Raw genomic sequence first — 7,186 nt, forward strand, 5'->3', positions numbered from 1 at the left:
TTGTACCAACATTTTTATTTGAAGTGCCTTGGGATATGTAACCAAGACCATGAGATCCTGGATGTGCTTTGACATGGATGGACTCCGAAGTACCTTGCTCAAGTAGGCCTAAGCCTCTTCCTTGATAGTTCATTTTTTGAGCATTTTATCTAAAGTAGGATACTTGCTCTCTAGGTAACAAGATGCAAGTCCTTTATTAGATGGAGGATAATGGGTGGTGCATACGAGATGTTCTTCAACTGTGAACAAATTGCCATGGATGAATGTAAGTGAACCAAGTGGATAGAGTGATGGTGGTGGGATGGTTTGAATACGAGGAAAATGAGGATCAAGAGGTGGAGTACATGGGACGAGAGGATCTTGACTTGGAATAGGTGATGATAAGGGATATTGAGATGAAGGGGATGGAATGGTAGGATCTTGACTTGGATCAATAAATTTTTCAACATGCTCTAGAACAAGATCTTGGAATGATGGGATTAGTATGGATGGTGTGATAATGGGTGAGTAGGTAGACTCTTCAGATGGAATGGATGGAATGATGGAAGATTCAATGATGGGTGGATTGACTAGTGTGAAATGTGGGTCTTCGATTGGGATAGATGGAGTAGATGGAAGGATGAGGAGTTCCTCAATTGGGATAGATAGAGGGATGAGAGGTTTTTCAATTGGGATAGATGGAAGGACCAGAGGTTCATGAACTGGGAGAGATTGACTAGATGGAAGGATGGGGAGTTCCTCGACTAGGGGAGATGGAGTGGATGGAAGGATGGGAGATTTTTTGGCTAGGAGAGATGGAGTGGATGGAAGGATGGTGAGTTCCTCGACTGGGGGAGATGGAGTGGATGGAAGGATGGGAGATTCTTCAACTGGGAGAGATGGAGTGGATGGAAGGATGGGGAGTTCCTCTACTAGGGGAGATGGAGTGGATGGAAGGATGGGAGATTCTTCAACTAGGAGAGATGGAGTGGATGGAAGGATGGGAGATTCTTAGATTGGGGGAGATGGAGTAGATGGAAGGATGGGAGATTCATCAGTTGGGAGAGATGGAGTGGATGGAAGGATGGGAGATTCATCAACTTGGAGAGATGAAGTGGATGGAAGGATGAGAGGTTCCTCAATTGGGAGAGATGGAGTGGATGGAAGGACAATAAGTTCCTTGGATTGAGTATGAATGATGGTAGAAGTAGATGATGGGGATTGTGAGGGAATAATCTCAATGGATGAAAGGTCTTTGATGACGATAGGAAGCAGGAGAGGGATGATAGATGTGGGAGTTGGAAGGGAAGATGGTGGATTGAGATAAGATGCGGTGGATGGTGAACTGAGATAGGAGGAAGTGGATGGTGGAGGATTGAGGTGAGATGAAGGATTGTGACTGGTGCCATATTATTGTTCAAGAATTTTCATCACAATAATGTGTGAAGGTGATGCCTATAGATAACCGAATCGTGGTTTTGAAATAGCAGGTTGTGATGTTAATTGAGATTGATATTGTGGAGCACTGACCACTTGTGGGACTGATTGGACAGGTGGGGGCATAGATGACAATGACATTATGTAATTCATGCCCCTGGTCATTGCTTGTGTGAAAAATGATGGTGGATTAGGATTAGATGAAGGATTGAGATAGGATGAAATATTAGAATCAGATGGAGAATTTAGATAAGATGGAAGATTAGAACATGATGGAGAAGTGAGATAAGATGAGAGATTAGAACTGGATGGAGAATTTAGATAACATGGAAGATTAGAATTGGATGGAGAAGTGAGATAAGATGGGAGATTAGAACTAGATGGAGAAGTGAGATAAGATGGGAGATTAGAATTGGATGGAGAATTTAGATGAGATGGAAGATTAGAACCAGATGGAGAAGTGAGATAAGATGGAAGATTGTAATTGGCTGGAGAAGTGAGATAAGATTGCGATGTGACCTTGAGATTTGTCTTGTTGGGTTGATCAACCATACCCTCGTCATCATTGACATAGGGTGAAGTGGAAGAAAAAGAAGGACGATCAAACTCATCATAATAAAATTGAGACATGATGATTAGTTTATGAGTTGGAGAGATGAAAAATGAAAAAAAGGATGACAGACCAAAACCTCAAAATAGGATGAATGACCAACTCAGACTAGGATGGGGACTAACTCTGATGAATCTAGAAAGAGGATGAAATTTGATGCTCAATTTTGGATATTTGATGTTCAACCTCTGACTTAGGAAGAAGGCAACAATGACGCAAACTAGGGGATGATAGTGATGATGCAAGATGACAAAAGATCGATCGTGGTAAAAAGCAACTACTTTGATGACTAGACCTATCGAAATCACAAAGAGATGACCAAAGAGCTATGAAACTAGTGATGATGAAGACAAAAACCTAGATGCTGAGAGATACAAGACAAAAGGTGATATAACAAAAAATTGACAACATCTGGATGCAAATTGGGATACTGCAACCCAAACTAGAACACAAAAGCGAAGAGTCGATGATGTCGATCGAGAGTGAACCAACGAACTATGGACAACACTCTGCTAGCGTAACAACGTCTAAGACTCAGAATACGTAAGGACAGATACTGATTGCTGAAAACTCAAGAGATTTTTAACATAATGCAGACAACATTTTGGCAGCATGACAACTTCTAACAACTAAAGAGTCAAGAGAACTCTAATGCTAAATGGATAGAATTTTGGCAGCGTAACAACGTCTAAGATCAATATCACCGAGATAGATCCTAACAGTTGAAGAGTCAAGGAAACTCTAATGCTAAATGGACAGAATTTCGGTAGCGTGATGATGTTTAAGACCAAGATCATGAAGATAACTAACAGCTAAGGAATCAAGTAGTTTATAAGGCAATGTGGATAACATAACAATATCATTATGACTTCTAAGGACAAGACCACAAAAGATAAGTCATAAATACTAAAAGATAAAGAAATGTCTAATGCAATGTGGATAACGACAATGTAACAGTGTCTAAGACCAAGTTCAAACAAGGTGAACTCTATATGCTACTAGCTTAAGGAAAATCTAGAATGACACAGACAACACTTCAACAATGTAACAACATTTAAGACCAAGACCATAAAAGATAGATGCAAACTGACAAGATATCAAGAAGTGTATAATATAATGTGGACATCATAACGACAATGCAATATTAGTCTAAGACTAAGATAAAAAAAGATGATGTTAACTGCTAGGGACATGTAAGATTTCAAAGCAACAAAGCAAAAATTTGATAGCATAGCGAAACCAAACTAACCAAAGAGGACAATATGAAGCAAACTCGCTAGGACAAGGGTGAAAACCCACTAGAACAAGATCGACAAGACTAACAAATGCTTGGACGACATAATGGTACCAAAAATGCAAACCCGTTGTTTCAAGGTGCAAACCCACCAGAATAACACAATAGATAGTATCAAAAACGAATCCGCTAGAATATGATTGCAAACCCGCTACTATAGACCACGAACCCACTAGAACTAACTTCAAACCTGCTAGACTGATATTTCGACAAAAGAATTGACACTAAACACATCAAGCATGAAGATATGACCATAAAATAGATAAAATCAGTCAAGTACAACCCTATGGATAGTCAAATGACAATATGTATTAAAATCCTAACCATAAAATACCACATCTAATCGAATAGATAGAAGCCTGACAACATTGGCTCCACCCTTGGCATACACTTCTCGGGCACGCCAAGCTTTGAATTCATGGGTAATCACTTCCCAGTGAATTTTCTATCTTGAATTGGGGGGTACATGAGGAGTTTCTTTGGTATGCACACATCACAACACTTGAGTCTACACATAGAAGGATTTTTGGATGTTAAAGAACAATGGTTCATAATAATTTTCTAATGGGTCTAGTCCAACAAAGAATTCTCACAACAAGCCACTTAAGAATTTAATTGAGCTTATCAATGCAGAGAGGGCCTCCACATATGATGAATTCACTCAACACTTCAGTTGTTTGATCGGGTTTTTTGTATACCGGCTCGAAAAACACCACTCAAGGTCGCCCTAGGAGAGATGTTATCCCCAATGTGCCCCTATTTTGAAACACTCCCTTTGAGGTGATGAGGCCCCCAAGATGTGATTCACTACTAAAAAGAAAAATGAGTGTCTCTAATACTTTTCTTTTGCACCTACGACCATGATAGCCAGAGGGAGAGGATAGTGTGTGTTTGTAGGAGGACCACTCTACATGTGTGCAAACGTGCAAGACACGAAAGACATGGGTTCACTTCCTTTAATCAAATTGAAGTGTTCCTAATTACTCAAAAGACACAACATGTCCATTTCCTTGGTTGAATTGAAGTGTGCTTAGATTAAGCAAAAGACACAAATGTAAAATGAAAGCAATAAAAAAAATATTGTTTTCATGAAACCCCTCTTTAGTGGTCCTGCAACCAATTGTTAATATTTTCAAAGTGTGGGGTCTTCTTATCGCTCGATTTGCAAATATCATCCAAAAACACACAAGTTAGTTGATTAGTACTAAAATAGCATTCTGAAAAATCATACAAATGATAATTAGTAAACCCGCAATTTCACAGTGCAAACTCGTTGTTTTAAGTTGCGTTCCCACTGTTTCAAGGTGTGTTCTCACTATTTTGTGTTCCCATTGTTTCAGGGTGCAAACTTGCAAAATTTAAATAATCTAAAAACACACAAGATAGCAGATTAGTCTGAAAATAGTATTTTGGAAAAATCATGTAAATGATAATTAGTGAATCTGCTACTGTGTAGTGCAAACCAGCTATTTTAAACCACAGTAATGCAAACCTATTATTTTAGGGTGCAAACCTGTTATTTTGTAGAAAAATGCCAATTATCATTTACCAGAAACTCGAAACGTAAAATGGAGATTTTACCTTCCGTACAAAAATGATAATAACACACCCACTACTTTAGGTAGTGAACTCGTTGTTTCAGGGTGCAAACCCGCTATTTTGCAGAAAATGTCAATTATCATTTAACAAAAACTTGAAACGTAAAATGGAGATTTTACCTTCCGTACGAAAATGATAATAGCGAACCCGTTGTTTCAGGGTGCAAACCCGCTATTCTACAGAAAAATGCCAATTATCATTTACAAAAACCCGAAACTTAAAATGGAGATTTCACCTTCCATACGAAAATGATAATAGCAAACCGGTTGTTTCATGAAATCATGGGATTGATAAAATAGACTTCCGCCTAGGCGAAAATCAGCTTGTAGATCCATTTTTTTGCCTACAAGTGCTCAAAATCTGCAATAAAACGTACTAAAAAAAATATTAAAATGACCCGTTGGTGCAGGAGCACCCAAGCAAGCAATCAGGACCATGAAGACATTGGAGATGTAGGGAAGGAGTTACGAAGCACAATAAGTCAATTGGCAAGTGTTGAAGCAAATCATGGCATTTGGAGGCAATATGAATGGCATAATGTTTAAATGTCCTAAGGGTCCTGATAAGGATGCTAGGACCAAATCTTTGTAAAATGGGTCAATAGTACCCAATAAGTTCTAATAGGTATAGTGGGTCAATAATGTTGCATTTATCATAATTGGATCAAATGTAATGGTTGGGAGAGTTTTAGGTTAGTAGGAATCAATAAGAATTAATGAAACCAAAGGTGGAAATTCAAATTTTGAATCATAACGGTCAAATAGGCCTTTAGGCCGGAAAGATGATTTAGGAGTCATTTAGCATGTTAATCATTCCAAATTGAATGGAGACCGGTTGGGGTAGTTAGGAGTAGTGGCTATAAAGCCTTTGAAGTCATTTTGTATCGGGGTTGATGAACAATATGACTACTGTACGGACATAATAGAAAAGTGAATAAAATAGTCGATTTCTTGCATTTCCCTTGGTTTTGGTTGATGATTTCTTGATTGGAAGGGTTTTGATTTGTATGGTGATAGCAATAGGTTTTTATTGAACTGTGATAGAATTTTTTGAATGCTTTGATAAAAGATTTGATTAGACTTTGTCATTTATTGTTGAAGGCCAAGAAATGCATTCTAGGGCCATTCTATGAATGTAAGACCCCGATTCTCATAGAATGGGCTCTACCTAACATGTACTATATGATCCTAATAAATTAATTTGCAGAAAGAGTGGATTTGCAGGTGATCATCGTGAGTTGTATGAAGAAGAGTGCATAGGTTGCATGCCAAGCCTATAGCAGCAAGAGTTCTACCTTAACAAGGGGGTAGTTTAATGATTGGAGGTGTCTCATATGACCTAGGAGAAGGTGTAGGAATCTTGAAAAAGTTTCAGAAGCATTGGGAGAGTGATTAACCAATAAACCCTTGGTTTTGGAGCAAGATGGTGAGGGTTTTGGGGTTTTCATCACAAACAAGTTCATAGAACCAAATGAACCCGATTATCCTTTGATTTGAGCCATATTACACTACTATTGAGAATTTTAAGGTTGGGGGTTAAGTATTTGTCATACTTCCTTTGTAAAAGTGGGGTAACTTGCACCTAAAATCAATTCATAGTCTCAAGACAACAGGTTGGGTCCAAAACAACAATACCCGAGCCTCTGATATGTTGTCATACACTGAAATGGGTGTCTGAAAAGATAATTTATTTGGAGGGTGTTTTGGGAAAAGTTGGAGAAAACTAATTAAAACAGTCTCGGAGGCCTACTTGGGGCAAGTAGGTCTAGTAAAGGCCTAGGAGGGTTTGAATGCCTAATGAATGGCTAAGACTTTGGAATCAATTGATTCTCACCATAATAAGTTGGTGTAGGTGTTTGGAGCCCTTGGAAGTCTTTGATGAGTGTTAGTTTGATATTTGCCCTTTAGAACCATTAAGGTGCCTATAGAAGACTTGGAAGAATCAAGAAGATTGAAGCATTTAACAAGCATATTGCCATCAGTTGTCTTGACCCCCTAAACCCTCTACATCACTCATGAAGTGGGTCCCACCGGGCATGCCAGAAAATGTGCGATGAAAAATGTGCATGCTAAACTTAAGGATTGAAATAATAAAGAAAACAACCAAACAAACCATTAAACTCGACACTTTGAAATAAGAATGTTAAAATCAAAATGAAGAACACAAATGACAAGCAATGAAAACCAATATCCTTGACTTGATTCAATTATTCCAAGATTTGATGTGTGTTCATGACGTCAACAGATGTTTGATTATGCTCCATGGAT

Source organism: Cryptomeria japonica, chromosome 11, assembly GCF_030272615.1.
Source record: "Cryptomeria japonica chromosome 11, Sugi_1.0, whole genome shotgun sequence".
Taxonomy (NCBI): domain Eukaryota; kingdom Viridiplantae; phylum Streptophyta; class Pinopsida; order Cupressales; family Cupressaceae; genus Cryptomeria; species Cryptomeria japonica.